General features: G+C 39.8%; 1 protein-coding gene across 4 annotated transcripts in view; it reads right to left on the bottom strand.

The window, feature by feature from the left end:
* The window catches only part of slc8a2b (solute carrier family 8 member 2b), a 166,147-nt gene that overhangs the window by 116,789 nt on the left and 33,817 nt on the right, over positions 1-15,541 (bottom strand). Inside the window, exons 1-2 of one of the 4 annotated variants that reach the window (XM_057838249.1) lie at positions 8,113-9,415; positions 6,835-6,890 (exon numbers count right to left, since the gene is read on the bottom strand). The exons of 1 other annotated variant lie outside the window; for it this stretch is intronic. The gene's annotated coding sequence lies outside the window, so the exon portion shown is untranslated. Of the gene's footprint in view, positions 1-6,834; positions 6,891-8,112; positions 9,416-15,541 lie in introns of those variants that run through there. 2 more of the 4 variants (XM_057838250.1, XM_057838247.1) reach the window with 2 other exon arrangements.

Here is a 15,541-nt window from a genome sequence, read left to right on the forward strand (position 1 = left end):
CTATTTTTAGTTTCACTCTTCAAATGATGCTGTCATAACGACGGCCAAAATAAAGACCGCAAATTATACGGACGTCAAGCATCGTCATTTGGGAGTTTAGCTCGCTGTATAGCCAGGACCGAGGCGTAGCGTCCTGGTGAGGACAGTATATTCGCATTTCATTGTTCATGCATCATGTGACATTATCATACTGTACACTTATTCAGCATGTTGTTCTCTAATGTATTTTTATATTAAATTGCCTTTCAAGATGGCATATCTGTTCTATGTGTTGGATTTTATCAAGTGAATTTCCCCTCAAAATGCGACTTACTGTATACTCCGGTGCGACTTATGTATGTTTTTTTTTTTCCTCTTCGTTGGGCATTTTATGGCTGGTGCGACTTATACTCAGGTGCGACTTATAGTCCACAAAATACGGTATATCTTGAGCTCCTTTTTTTTTTTTTTTAAATACTAATATCCTGCTTTTAATTTTATGATTGTTTTTGTATAATGGTTGTTGGGCTACTGTTTTTCGATTTTTCTTGTGAAGAGGCTTTGTGTGTCATGAAAAGCGCAAGAAGTAGAATGCATTATTATTATTACTATTATTTATTAATGACAATATTCATCTGCGATAACTTAATATCAGTGACGGGAAATTCAACTGCGGTAAGATAGTAAATTTTTTATAGACAAGTTTCCGAGGTACTTCCGCTTTACTTCCTTATGTCTGCAAGCAACTTCCGTTTTAGAATTTCTCCATCCATGCGTGGCTGTCGCGCGCCTGGTGGGGCTCGCGTGCAGCTGGATGCGATACGGCGCACTCGGGTGGGGAGTCCCGGTGCTGGGATTGGCGATGGGGCGGCATAGGGTCGGTCGCCAACGGGCTTACACTCACAAGGGATTCACACGATTACTGGGTTCTAGATCACAGATTTGATTTGTGTACACTCTAACCCTTTCAATCACTTAGCTTATAGACTCCCCCACCCCCGTCCCCTCTTTCCCTGGTCAACAGGCCCCCCACATGGTGTCAACCGGAAATACATCTAGCTGACGATAGCACCAACATATTAGTAGTTAGTGTAGACGTTCAATGTATTTCTTGTTGTAGTTTGTGTTTCTTTCTTCTCTTGTGTTTCTTTTCTTCAGTTCCCCCATAACCCCATCCAGTTTGCTGCTTTGTCATAATAAACGAGGTATGTTAAATGATCACAATAGGAGTATGTCAGACTCTCAATGTGAAATATTAAAACTGTTCAGACCATCCAGGCACTTAGACTTCCATTCTCAGTGTCAAACAGCTGAACAGGACAGGTTTAAAAAAAGAATTTCTCCATCCAAAACAACAGTGGAGCTGGAGTAACATTACTTGTCAAAATCCCTTAAAAAGACAATTTGGAAATACTGCATCCATCTGCCATCATCACGACAGGGGAGGACAACATGTTAATGAAGGCAGATGTGGAACCAAGCTCTTGCCACCAAATAGACCGGGTGTTTTTGTAGCCATGTTGACGCTGTATTAGGGAAGGTATGTTTTTCCTATCCCTGCATTTTCATGTGTCCGGTGCTCAAAAAATGCTAAAACTACAATCTTGCGCATGAAACGACTTGTTGCCTTTGATATTGTTATTACGATGATTATAATTATGATGATCTTTAATCATTTTTATTACAACTACTGTGGCTGCAACACACGCTATCTGCTGCTTGCCTGTTGCTAATCAGTACGTGTAGGATGGCACAATTATGTCAACGCATAAATGCAAGTGTTGCAAGTTTTTGGTCGTTTGTTTACAGGTGGAAAATGCTGTTAGGCAAGGGAAGATAACTTGATGGGCCTCACAGTAGCACTTACTGTACGTTGATGGACATATATCGGCAGTCGCTTGCCTCATGACAGACCGTTAGCTCGATCCTGAGATCCAACTACGAGCTTCTTAACAGCAGCAATTTTAAGATATGCTATTGGAGCTGGAATTACCGAGGACAGCGGGAGAATGCCTGTCTGGAGACCATAATGTCGGGTGAAAGTTTAGCGAGTCTCCAGAGCTCTGCTGTCTGATATCACGTTATCGTATGCTATTTTTCCAATAATTTTATAAATTGCGATTTATTGACCTGTTTTGCACATGCACCAATCATTTTAAATAAAACAAGAAATGGAATCATGTCGTCCAATTGTTTTATTGCGATCAATATCTGCAATAAAAAAGAATGACATATTATATTTTTGTTTGTATGTGCATACCTTTTAGTATTTCCTTGTAACAACAAAGTTTGTCTCAGCCCTCCTGCATTCGGCAAATGTAATGTAATTTGTAATTTCACACTATTTTGGTCACTCAAGTGGCCGGCGGATTAATCTATGCCTCATGTCAACACAGGCTGACAGGTTGTCATAACATTGTCCACGAATGATCAACGAGGTAATAAGAACAATCATACAATATCATCTACTGTACGTCTCATTTACGTCGTGCTGAATCCATTTTGGGAGATTCCGTGGGTTCTTCTGGCTTGATTTTGCAGTTTTAACTTTGTCAACACACTGCTTACTTCAACCACAATTCATGTTATTCTTTCTAAACCGGAAGTTCGGCACAGACATTTTCCAAGATGACGCCGCCCATTTCGCTCAGGAAACATGTCTATAGACCCTACTCACCTATGTCACCTACAAAACGATGTGTCACTGTATCCGGCCGCCATATTGTCCGTCATTTTTAAGCCCTATTCTCAATGGTTTCAATTAGTCGTGCAATTTATAGAGCAATTCACGGAAGCCCCGGTGTTATCTGACGCTGTAAACTCATTGGATGCGTTGCATAAAAAGCGTTATGTGGAAAAGCTTCAGTTTACCATTCGCCAGATCCATATTTGATGCCTAAATCGATGTTTTTCGACCCGCTGTCTTCGCAGTCTCTGCCTGACATCTGCTACCCTGATATATACAACTATCTTGTCCACACAAAATCATCCTATTCTCACGAAAGTTTGAAAAACTTTAAGAGCTTGGAGGCTTATAAATACTTCGTTGCTGGTTGGGTGAAACAGGTCCTCGTCCACGAAAATTCGGCAGGAATCTATCTTGTGCTCAGGAAGGTGAGTTACGAAATTTTCAATTCAAAATCTTTTGTTCTTACTAACATCCACTGTCAAGTCTAATGTATTTCATGCCATTTGTCAATGGAGCTAGGGCTTTTAATGTTTATATGGTTTAGCGATAACACTCTCACTACATACATACATAATATGTAATAAATATGAAGTGCGATAGCACTACTCCAGATTGTCCCTAGTTGAATTTATCTTTTTGGCTTTTGACCTCAATAGTGAAATGGTAAATTAATTGTATGACAACTGTCTTATTATCCCCTTATAATTATATATTTTCAGGTAGTTCATTCACAACGTCTGAGTGTATGTTGTCGGCGATTAGCCTAGCAATAATCTTAATTGTGGTTGTCAGCCCAAAACCCTCTAAATATATATTAAATGCATCTTACCAGATATAAAATGACTACTACATAATCTGTGGTAATCGTTTGGAGCCCAGTTTTCTCGTCGAATTGCAGCAGCCCATCTCGCTCTCCTCTCCGGGTCTCTCGGAATCCGGTAGAACTTCAAGTCTCTCCGTCTATCTTCTCTGTTATTGCAACCGACCGCCACACACGCCTTCACCATTTTGATTACTAATGTTAACGAACAGAAAAACACGCCATAATAGGAGGAATTTACGTAGCGGTAATGCATCAACAGTGACGAGTTGACTGACAATATGGCGCGGGGTCGTGGTTGTGACGTCATGTGAGTAGGGTCTATAAAATTAAAAATTAAAATCTGAGTTTGCATTTTCATGAAGTACATTGAGTGTGTTTGATCATAACGTGTCCACTCTGTTAAAGCTATATATCAAAGAAGTGAATTGAATTGAATCATTTCAAAAGGTTTATACGTAAAACAATTAGATTTCTCATCAAGTATCCAAAGTCATGTTAGCTATCATGCTATCAGAGCTAGACTGATGGCTAACTTTGGCTCAAAATGTCCCCTCTGTTAGTGTCCACTGTGTTACGTCCAAATGGCACCCTATCACAAAAAAATGACCCAGGTGAGTTATGTGGCTAGCACCTGTGTCTCGCTGGAAAAGATTCTGAGTTTGAACCTCAGGTGGGACCTTTCTCTGAAACGTGCATGTGCTCCATATTAAAAAATCTGGATATATCTGTATGACACCGTGTGTGTATATTTATGCATGCAGGTTTGTTTGTTGTCAGTTGGGCCAGGTGGTCTCACAGTAGGTGCACACTTGGTCAAGATGTTCTCACTTGTGTCATTCGCCCTCAGAATCTTACAGTTCAAAGCATTCACACACAAACACGCATACACACTTGCAATACCTTTGTTTGCTGAGCCGATGCAACAATTCATTTACTTTTAATCAGTGCCTATAAAGTGCCAAACTACTGTAGGGCGATAAAAATTCAGAGGAATCCGGTTGGAGAAAACAAGTGAGTAAGTGTTTGCATAATTCATGAATCGACATTTTTTTATTTGGCTTGTTTGTTCGTATCACACGCAAGATATTTGGCCCAACTGTGACCTTGCGGGGTTGACAAATAGTTTTGCGATGATGAGTCATCAAATTTTGATGCAAGCACACGCAATGATCAAAGATAAGCAGATTCAAAATCTAGTGCCATCAATCCATCTTGAGCATGGGCTGGACTAGTTCATTTTTGGCCAAATAAGTTAACTCAGTGGCTGCCATTGATGGTGCTAGATGTCCAATCCACTTTGACTGTTCATTATGTGTAACTACTTGAAATTTTAGCGTATTTACGAGTCTCTTCGCTAAATTTTTTTAATCATTTCCTACTGATATTTTGGGCATTTTCCGGACTGCTTTCTGTTCATTGATCGCTTCCTGTTGATTTTAACTCATTTCCAGGTTGCTTACTGTTGATTTCGTGTCACTTACTGTTGGTTTTGGGTATTTCTGGGTCATTTACTTGATAACTCATTGGCAGCCATTGATAAGCCATTTTCACTGGGAAGGGTGGCGAATGAACGAAGGTGACCATGAAAAGAAACTAAGCCAAATTTATTTATATTTTTCATAATTTCTGGTTTTAAGGCGCTGATGTCAAAATAAAAGAATATGATTTTATATGTACAGTATGAACAAGCTATAAATTGTCTCTCAGGCAGCAAGACCACAGGGGCCGGAGTGGATCATCTAGTGGGCCGTTATTGGCCTGTGGGACGTATGTTTGACACCTCTGATCTTGGGAGTCAATGGAACACGTCTTGTCTTTGAAAGACTCCCGGAAATATCTAAAACGATCCTAAAGTTGCTGACTCCAGCCAAAATATCAGACTACCTGTGTCTTTTCAGGCATGGCTTGTTGAGATTTTTTTTTGTTGGTCTACTCATTATATTAGGGCTGTAACGATACGTTGTTCTGGAACAATATATTGATCGAAGGCCCCTCTAGACAATCAAACTGGGGAAGACTGTAGTATTGGTACATGAAATCTGTTGTTGTTTTAATCAACAATGACGATAGCGAAAATATTACGTGGACGAACACTTTTTTCATGACGATGACGAGACGATAATGAGCTAAAAAAGTGTTGTGGGAGACTACAACATAACGACACAAATGCCAGATTTTGAGACGAGAATGAGACGGAAATGTGCCATAGTTTCTGTCACATGTTCACAATGTGTGACATTTTATGTCTGGTTAGGCTGCATCGTAGCAGTGTCTGGTTGTGTCACTCATGGGACGTTCTGGACCCCCACCTCCTCCCCGACTCACAAGTGTGTATTTTCCAGTCTCCATGCAGCCTTACGCACAGGTAAGATTTGTTTACCTGTCTGGCTTCTATCTTAGCCAGAGAGAATATGCCATGTTGCTTTAGTCTGTAAGTTCTGTGATGCGTGATCATCACACACTAAATGTAACTTGTAGCATTAGCATAGCATTAGCTAATGGCGAGCGTCCTCTTAAACTCTCGAACATCTGTTTTTTTTCACATACAGTTCCTAGCATCCCGGTGGGTATTATTAATTACAAATTATGTCCTATTTTCCTGCTGGGTGTGTATTATCAACAAGTTGCCGTTGTCCTTGTAGACGCTACAATATGTGCTCGTCTGTCAATGTTCATTCGAAACAGTTGGAAACCTTTATTTCTGGAGTAAATTTTTTTTAAATTTTACGGACGAAAACGTTTTTAGTAAACTTCGACTACAACTACAAAAAATTAGTCATGATTTTTCGTCAACAAAAACTAGACGAAGACCAACACATTTTAAGATGACTAAAATATGACTAAGACTACTAAGTATTATCGTGCAAAAAACTAAAACTTAGATGAAAATTATAAGGGATGCCAAAAACAACCCTGCTTGTAAGTGCTGATACATCGATCTGGATCCAGAAATACATCGGTTAACCAAATTGATCGAAACACAAAACATCATCTTTTAAATATGCTGTTTTGTTTAGAATGGTTTCAATCAAATGTCCGAGATGTTTCAGAAAAAAAAAAAACTTTTTTAATTGCTTTTGGTGAAGTGTAACTTCTTGTGTTCAATGTGTACATACTCTTTCATTAAATTGATTGTAGGCTATTGAATTGAATCAAAATCAAATCGTGTCGGACTTTATAATATATTGTCTAATATTGTATCAGCGTCCGAAAAATTATTATCGTATTATATAGCCCTGAAATTGGTTATTTACACTACTACGAAAGAACCCTAAAATTGCTAAAACTTTCTGTATATTTTCAGGCATGGCTTATTGAGAATCTTTTTAGCAGGTCTACTCACAGATTCGCTGACTGCATTTCACATTGCTTCATCAAACTCACTTTGGTTGCTGAATTCTGAAATTGAAAATAATGAGCTGGGTTATTGGAGCTCGAGGTTTCAGTGCAAGTCATCAAAATTCACTGCCACGCTACAACCACAAGCCCTGATGAAAATTCATATGCCTTACACATTGCCACGATGTCTAATAGTCATTTTCTGTCGCCTGTTTAACTCAGTGGATCGCTGGCAGCACCTTCTAGTTCAAATGGATGGGATGTCAATATCAAGACAGTGGTTGACAGACATACCGTATTGGCCCAAATATAAGACGGTGGTTTTTTGCATTGAAATAAGACTGAAAGACCCATTCACGACGCTAGATGGCGCCAGATATCATTGAAGTGATGTTCTGTCATGACAGATCTCAGCTACACTCCACATTCACGACGCTAGATGGCACCAGATATCATTGAAGCGATGTTCTGTCATGACAGATCTCAGCTACTAGTTTAACCAGTTTGCATTATTTTATTGCAATGTTTTTCCTTATTCAGATTTGTTCCAAGACTACATTTACAGTTAGACTTCACTTTCATGGTTAATGCAGTTATTGCAATTTTGTTTTATCACACTAGATTGGTTTATTTACATTTCAAAAACCAGAAGCCATTCATTTACGAATGTGATTGCACTTTAGTTTACATATTTAAATCTTCAGATATTAAGATTTGAATGAGGCAAAATAACATGCTTTTTCTCTCAAATATATTGTTATCATCATTTGTTTCGGATGTACTGTAATTATTTTCTGTATAAAAATTAATTTGGTGTTCAAAAAGTCTTTTCTCAAACTTGAGTCTTGAAAAAGAGGGGGTCGTCTTATAATCTTATATTCGGGCCAATACGGTATAATCAGGGGTGCACATAATTTTTTTGCCCAGGTTCTCAGAGGAGGACCTGGAGATGTGACTTGGTCCTCATTGAGCTTGAGAGCCAACCCGCCTGATGCGATAAATTTATGACAAGCTTTACTTAGAGCCAATTAACTTTCATTAATTATATTAACAATTAATGCTTGATTAACATCAACTGGCACAACAAAATTGCCATTACTTTGAAATGTAAAGAAATAAAAAGCACCAATTCAAAATAAAGGGCATTATGCGGCTCCCACATTAACTCCAACCCTTTTTAAAAGTGGGATGTCCTCCTCATAAGACCTTATTGAACGTGCATGTTTAGCTTTGTAAAATGCGAGCAAAAACACGTTTGTCAGTGCATGTCGCTGTTCATTACCTTTATTCCGCCACTTGTCCAATGTCCATAGGGTGAGCGGGGTCCTGTTTGACATCGATAGTTTGCTTAATTGCCACATGCTCTCTGTTTTTTTCGTGCTTTTCAAAGTTTGGATGGCTGAAATTCTTCGACCCTACATAAAATGCGCTGCTCTTATCGGCGACATTGGGATTCTCACAGCACATTTTGTACCGCATTTCCGTGCGAGCATCATTTGCTTCTAGCCATGGTACCTCCTACTTTTCAGCAAAAGTCCATTTTTTCGGTAGCTCCGGTGACGTCTCTGTCGTCTGTCTTTTGACGGGGGTGGGGGAACACGGAAGTAATTACTCAGTGTGGCCTGCCTCTTTGACATTTTGAGAAGTTATTTTCTCGTGTCCGTCGCAAATACGGTGGTCAGCCATCGGTACGCAAAAGCGTATGGAAGTCGTTGAGGGCCAGCGCGTTTGTCTACGTCCGGTACGCATGCGCGCATGCGGACCACTTATGTGCACTCCTGGGTATAATGTATTCTTATGGGAAAATCCTGCTCGACATATGATCATTTCGACTTACAAACAAGGTCTTGGAACCAATTAACTTCGTATGTAGAGGTACCACTGTATCTTTAAATGACAGTCATGCCCTCTTGTGAACGCTTTCAGCCGTGAGCGTGGATGGGAGGCGATGCACAAACGTCTCTGAGGGCGCTGCGGCGTGCTCATCGCCTGAGCGACCTCCGCCCCAAGGGAATGTAACTCCGAATGTAACTTCGGAACTCAGGCTCAACGGGCCGAGGGCGGCGATAAAATCGCTCATCTTAATTGACCGGGCTTTCCTTTTATTCCCTTAGGTCTCTGCCAGCAGATTGACTCATGAATCTGCCGCCGACACCGCCGACTTCTCCTTCTGTCGCCCTCGCAAAAGTCGCTCCAAATTTGCGCTGAGAGAGCACATAACGAGCAATTTAAGAGAGCTGCCGTAACACGCTGACAGGTCAACTTGGCGAGGAAAAGCGAGCGAGCCGACCCAGACGTTGAGATCTGACAAGAGCAAGAGGGAGCTTTAACACACATAAACACAATATTACATATTTTTGGAGGACTTCCTTCAAAATGTTTTACAAACACAAAATAGAACTGAGCAGTGGCAGAACAATTGGGAACAGGGCCCGGGTACAGTGAGTAGGAGTGGGAACCTCTTGGTACCTCACGATACGATACGATTTGCAATACAAAGCTCACGATAACGATGATCTGACGATATGGCGATACAACGATTATTGATACATTAGTCAGGAAACCATTCGGGGATATTCTACAAATAACTAATAAACAGAAAAACAAGCTTCTGCTGCGAATTGGAATGAGTTTATCACGAGTAGACGTCCAATCCATTTGAAGTGGGAGGGTGGCAGCGAATGAACATTCGTTCATTTGCTGCCATCCCCCCCACTTCAAACGGATTGAACGTCTATGGCCGTCAGTGGCAGCCAATGCCAGGCAATGACGTCATTTTGGGCCATTTACCTGTTGATTTTCAGTTACTTCCTGTTGATTTCGGGTTATTTTATGGGTCACTTCCTGTTTATTTTTAGTTACAGAACAGGAAGTGACCTGTGAATCACCCAAATAAATAGGCAAATAAATAGGCAGTGACTCAAACTCAACAGAAAATGACCTGTAAATGCCCTAAAATGAACAGCAAGTGACCTGTAAATGCCCTGAAAATCGGACCGAATGACTGTAAATACTCTGGCTTTGAATGAACGAACGTTCCCAGTCTAAATGGATTGGGCGTCGAGCACCGTCAATGGCAGCCTTAGAGTTAACCGAGACACTATTATGGTGGAAGATTTTGGTAGCAACTTGATGGTTCTTTTTTTGTTTCTTTTTTTGTTTTTTAAAACATTGACACCTTTTTAAAACGATATCTCGATTCTTGACAGGAGCATATCGATAACCTTTTGGGATACAAAGTATCAGTGTTGTTAACAGTGTTGTTAATCTTACTTTAAAAAAGTAATTAATTACAGTTACAAATTACTTCTCCCAAAAAGTAATTGCGTTAGTAACTCAGTTACCTGAATGTAAGAGTAATTAGTTACTTGGCAAAGTAACTGGTGATAATTTTCATGTTTCGTTTTTTGTTTTTTCCTCAAAAAAAAAAAAGGAAAAAAAATCTTAGGTCATACTATGTGAAGTGTAAAAGGTTTTTGGGACAATTGGCCCTCGCCCAATTCTTTACCCTAATTTACCCTTTACCCTGAATCAAACGGTAAAAGTTGTTAAAATTGCTCCCATTGTTGCATTAGTTCCCTTCTGTCTACTTTGGCATGTGGAAGTTTTAAAACTGCTTCATCAGTTAAAGATAGATTCAAGTCAAAATTTTGCCAATTTAGGAGTATTTTAGATAAACAGGTACTTAAGTTCGCGAGGATGGTACTCTACAACAGAGCTTTCCTATGAAGTCTACTGCTTTAAGATGGCGGCTGTTTACTAACGCATCTAGCTTCTATACTGTACATGTTGCTAACGCCCCCGTGTCTGCCATTTCGCATCTAGTTATATATATGTGTGATAGCTACCATATCTACCATATCATGTGGGCGTAGTTTGTATGCTATCGGCTACAGTCAGGTATTATTGGAGCCACCTAGCATCGCGTTTGCTCGGCGTCACAACTTTTTTGCCTCCTCCCCACTCCTGCTCTGTTCTGTCGTCTCGCTGAGTCCGTCTCCCTCAGACTTTTATCGCGTCATTCAACCAATATAGCAACGCATAGTAACGCACGCTTTTCCATCCTCAGTAACGGTAACGGCGTTGCCAAGATGAGAAAAGTAATTAATTAGATTACCGTTACTGAGGCGGGAAAGGCGTGCGTTACTATGTTGGTTGACTCACGCGAGAAAAGTCTGAGGAAGACGGACTCACGGAGACGAGAGAGCAGGGCAGGAGTGGGGAGGAGGCAAGGGAGGGTGACGCCGTTGCAAACGCGATGCTACTATGCTAGGTGGCTCCACTAATACCTGACTGTAGCCAGTAGCCTACAAACTACGCCCACATTATATGGTAGATATGTTAGACATCACATAGATATAGAACTAGATGCAAATGACAAACACGGTTGCATTAGCAACATGTATAATAAACTAGATGCGTTAGTAAACAGCCGCCATCTTAAAGCAGGAGACTTCTCAGGAATGCTCTGTTGTAGAGAACCTTCCTAGCGAACCTAAGTAAGTTTTTATCTAAAATGCTCCTAAATCGGTAAAATCTTGACTTAAATCTATCTTTAAATGATGAAATAGTTTTAAAACTTACACATGTGAAAAGTAGACAGAAGAGAACTAATGCAATAACGGGAGCAATTTTAACAACTTTAACGGTTGATCCACAACATTAAATGACTTCCATACATACCGTAGCAAAGGTTACTATCTAGTTATCGCAATATCCACAATACCCTTGTGTCTAGTTAGGTTTAGGGTAAAGAAATGGGCTAGGGCCAATCGTCCCAAAAAACCCTTTAAACTTCACACTGTGTGACCTGTTTTTTGAGGAAAAAAAAACATCAGTTACTTTCCCAAGTAACTAATTACTCTTACATTCAGGTAACTGAGTTACTAACGCAATTACTTTGTGGGAGAGGTAATTTGTAACCGTAATTAATTACTTTCTTAAAGTAAGATGAACAACACTGCAAAGTATCACGATATATCACCATTTCGATATTTTGTCACATCCCTAACAGTGAGTATCAACAGGCCCCTCGAGTACACCGTCCGACGATGGTTGTGGCTGTGGAAGGAGCTAGGGGAAACTCTTCCCTGGGCCCCTCAACACTTTTGTGGGCCCCTCAAGACAATCGTCTTATGGGGCACTCTATATACTCTATTATAGCTCCATGAATCATCATACATTATTTTGAGAACCTACCCTTGCCCACCCATACCCGTTTATGCCCGAAAACCGGGCCCCCGAGAGCAGGGTTGTCAAATGTGGGGCTCACGGGACGGAAGCGACCCGCCAAGTGGGTCTAATCTGACTTGCAGGGTTGTTCTGCCTGACAGGCATGCTGTAGGTCATTCATACTATACATACAAAATCACATGCTTTCACTTTGACATCGGCGCTGTAAAACTATCGATTTGTGATATGCGTGATCGACTGCGTGCACTACTGCACTACTTCATTCACTCATTTGCTCACCCAAAAATGCCCCAAAACCAACAGGAAGTGACACCAAATCAACAAGTAACAGTGTTGTTTTTCGTCAGTGCTTTTAATTTTCATCTTAGTCTTAGTGTTTTGGACGATAAAACTTATTACTGTAGTCTGAATCATACTTTTGTCATCTCAAAAAATTACTCCAAAAATAAATTAAAGGTTTCCAACTGTTTCGAATGACCATTGGCAGATGAGCACATATGGTAGCGTTTACAAGGACAACGACAACTTGGTGATGATACACACTCAGGAAAACAGTACATTATTTTCAATGAATTATACCCACCTCGATGCCACAAATTGTATATAAAGAAAGTTGTCCGAGAGTTTGAGAAGATACTCCTTGTTAGCATTAGCCTGATGCAAAAGCGAATGAGATGCTAACGCTACAAGTTAGATTTGGTGTGTGATGATCACTCTTCACAGAACTTTAAAGGGAACCTTGGACTTAAAGACTCATAGGCTCTAATAAGCCATAATTGTTCCCTTTTACTAAAATATGTTATTAGAAACACATAAAATATTGCCATTGATTTAATTATCTATAATATTTACCACGTTTTGACCTACGGAGGGCGCAATGCTTTAAGTGCGCAATGGACGCTCGGGGTTGATGACGTAGTTGGCCTGGACTGGGAGAATAGCTTTGCTACCTAGCCAGCGAAGCTAGTATGACGACTGGCATGATTTTGTCACATTCTGCTGCTGGTCAGATTGTTTTGTTACAGAGCTGTGGGATGAGTTCCAGACATCGTACCTTCATCCAATTCCAGCTAATCAGCAGTGTCTTTAAACGGATCCTAGGCAGGTTGCTGAGGTATTGACTGGCTGCCATTTGACAGTTTGTATTATAAATCCTTTCGTTGCTTGCCTTTGTTTTTTTATGCGGCGAGACGTCCAATACATGCACACATCGGTTAAAAGTGGTGAGTACTTACCATTTGTGTTTTTATTGAGTTTTTTTATTGCCTTTTCATTGCCTCAAAATACTTTTTACATGTGTTTCCCTCTCATACTTTTACGTATTTTCTTTTGGTAGGTAGCTTGAAAGCAGATTGTTGATGTTGACCACATTAGTCACGTAGCTTATTTAAATCACCCATATTGGATATACGACTAGTATTTTCTTAAGGCATCTTTAGTATGTTCTGCCTGTATGCATCTAAACAAAAAAAGCTGAAAGCACACGGTAGTACTTTGGGTGTCAAATTTGCGTCTTGTTGGAAGTTTCACCCGTGGAGCACGGTTTTGGCTGAAACACCGGTTTTGTCCTACTCTTGTCTTGTCTCATCCCGTCTTTCCTGTTCATTTTGTTTTTGCTGCTCGTTTTGTGAAATATCGACAATGCTATCCTTGTCATTGATGTTCCTCTCGGGTTCAAATTGAAAGGGATGAATAGATGGCATGATTATGTCACTAGTCATACTCTGGAAGCCCGGCAGCATAGTCCAGTGACGTCACCGCCCTGCGACGTCAACAACAACGGCGACAAACGAAAACATCAAGAGGGGTTTTAATATCAAATTATTTGAACTCATACTAACGTTTCCTTTAAAGGTTAAGGTAACATTGCATATTTTCTGTGGCCAAGATAAGAAAACAAATCTTACTATGTGGCTTGTGTGCAAGCCTGAGAGTGGAAAGGACACTGCATAAGTGAGTGAAGGTAAGCACAGCATGTCACATGAGTGAGACACTGCTACGATGCAGGCTAACTACACGTAAAACGTCACATATTGTGAACATGTAATGGAAACTCTTGCGCATTTTCGTCTCGTTCTCGTCTCGTCAGACGAAAACTGGCATTAGGTTTGTTTTGTTTTAGTCTTCCAAAACACGCTTTTAGCTCGTCATGGTCTTGAATAAAAGTGTTCGTTGACGAAATATTTTTGTTATCATCATCGTTGACGAAAACACACTAGTAAGTACCTAAAAATTACATGGACGTGACATGAAATGAACTCATTGCCTGCCATTGACAATGATAGACGTTGATTTCATTGATACTGGAGCGACTGGATCATCTTCCACTGCCATTAACGGTGCTCGACGTCCAATCCATTTTGACCCGGAGAGGGTCGCGTTCTCCCCGTCAAAATGGATTGGACATCGATCTCTGTCATTGGCAGCCCGTGCTTTAAATTATTTGGCCAAAAATTAACTTGTCCGGCTCACACTCAGAACTCTAATTGGGCTCAGCTACGATCCACTCAAGTTGATAAAAATGCAAAACTTTGATAACGATGTTCATCTTTTAGATGCTTTTTTGATAAAAAGAAGAGTTTTCGTTTGAATGTCTGAAATGTTTCAGCAAGAAAATTTTCCAAAATGTCAAAATTGTTTTGGATTTTTCTATTTAGGTAAAATGCAACTAATTGTGTGAAATTTGTTTTGTATTAAATCGATACAAGGCTATGGAATCTCATCGAATCGTGGAAGACATTATCAAAAATCGTATCGTTGTCCAACGAATTGATATTAGACTACTGTTTTGAGTAGCAACAGAATTCACATGAATTTAAATCTTCCCCAAGTTCACAAACAGGTTAAACATTTTTTTTTCTTTGAGAGTGGTGTTTATCTCTGCCTCAAGCGGGTGACACACCCACTAACTAATTGGAAAACGGGACAGCTACAAGGTTGCAGAGATAACCACTCATGCATAATTATGGGATGTTAAATGGGGTGTTACACGTGTGGAAATTACTTCAATCAGAGCACACGCACACACAGCCAACACTAATCCTTGGCTTTAAATAAAGCCCACAATTTGTTGGGTAAAAACCATGTACAGTATGTGAGTTAGTTAAAGCAAGCGGCAGGATTACATGATCCCCTTTACCGCAACGACATCTCAGCTTCCCTTTTTTTTTTTTTTTTTTTTTTTTGGCAGCTCATTTCACCGTACTTATTATTTGATACTTTTATATTTTTATTTTATTCATATATATAGATAGATAGATAGATAGATAGATAGATAGATAGATAGATAGATAGATAGATAGATAGATAGATAGATAGATAGATAGATAGATAGATAGATAGATAGATAGATAGATAGATAGATAGATAGATAGATAGATAGATAGATAGATAGATAGATAGATAGATAGATAGATATACAGTGGGGAGAATAAGTATTTGATACACTGCCAATGGGTTTTCCCAAAGAGTTAATTTATTTTCCCCTCAAAATATAGTCATTAATATCGTTAACCGTA

Source organism: Corythoichthys intestinalis, chromosome 6, assembly GCF_030265065.1.
Source record: "Corythoichthys intestinalis isolate RoL2023-P3 chromosome 6, ASM3026506v1, whole genome shotgun sequence".
Taxonomy (NCBI): domain Eukaryota; kingdom Metazoa; phylum Chordata; class Actinopteri; order Syngnathiformes; family Syngnathidae; genus Corythoichthys; species Corythoichthys intestinalis.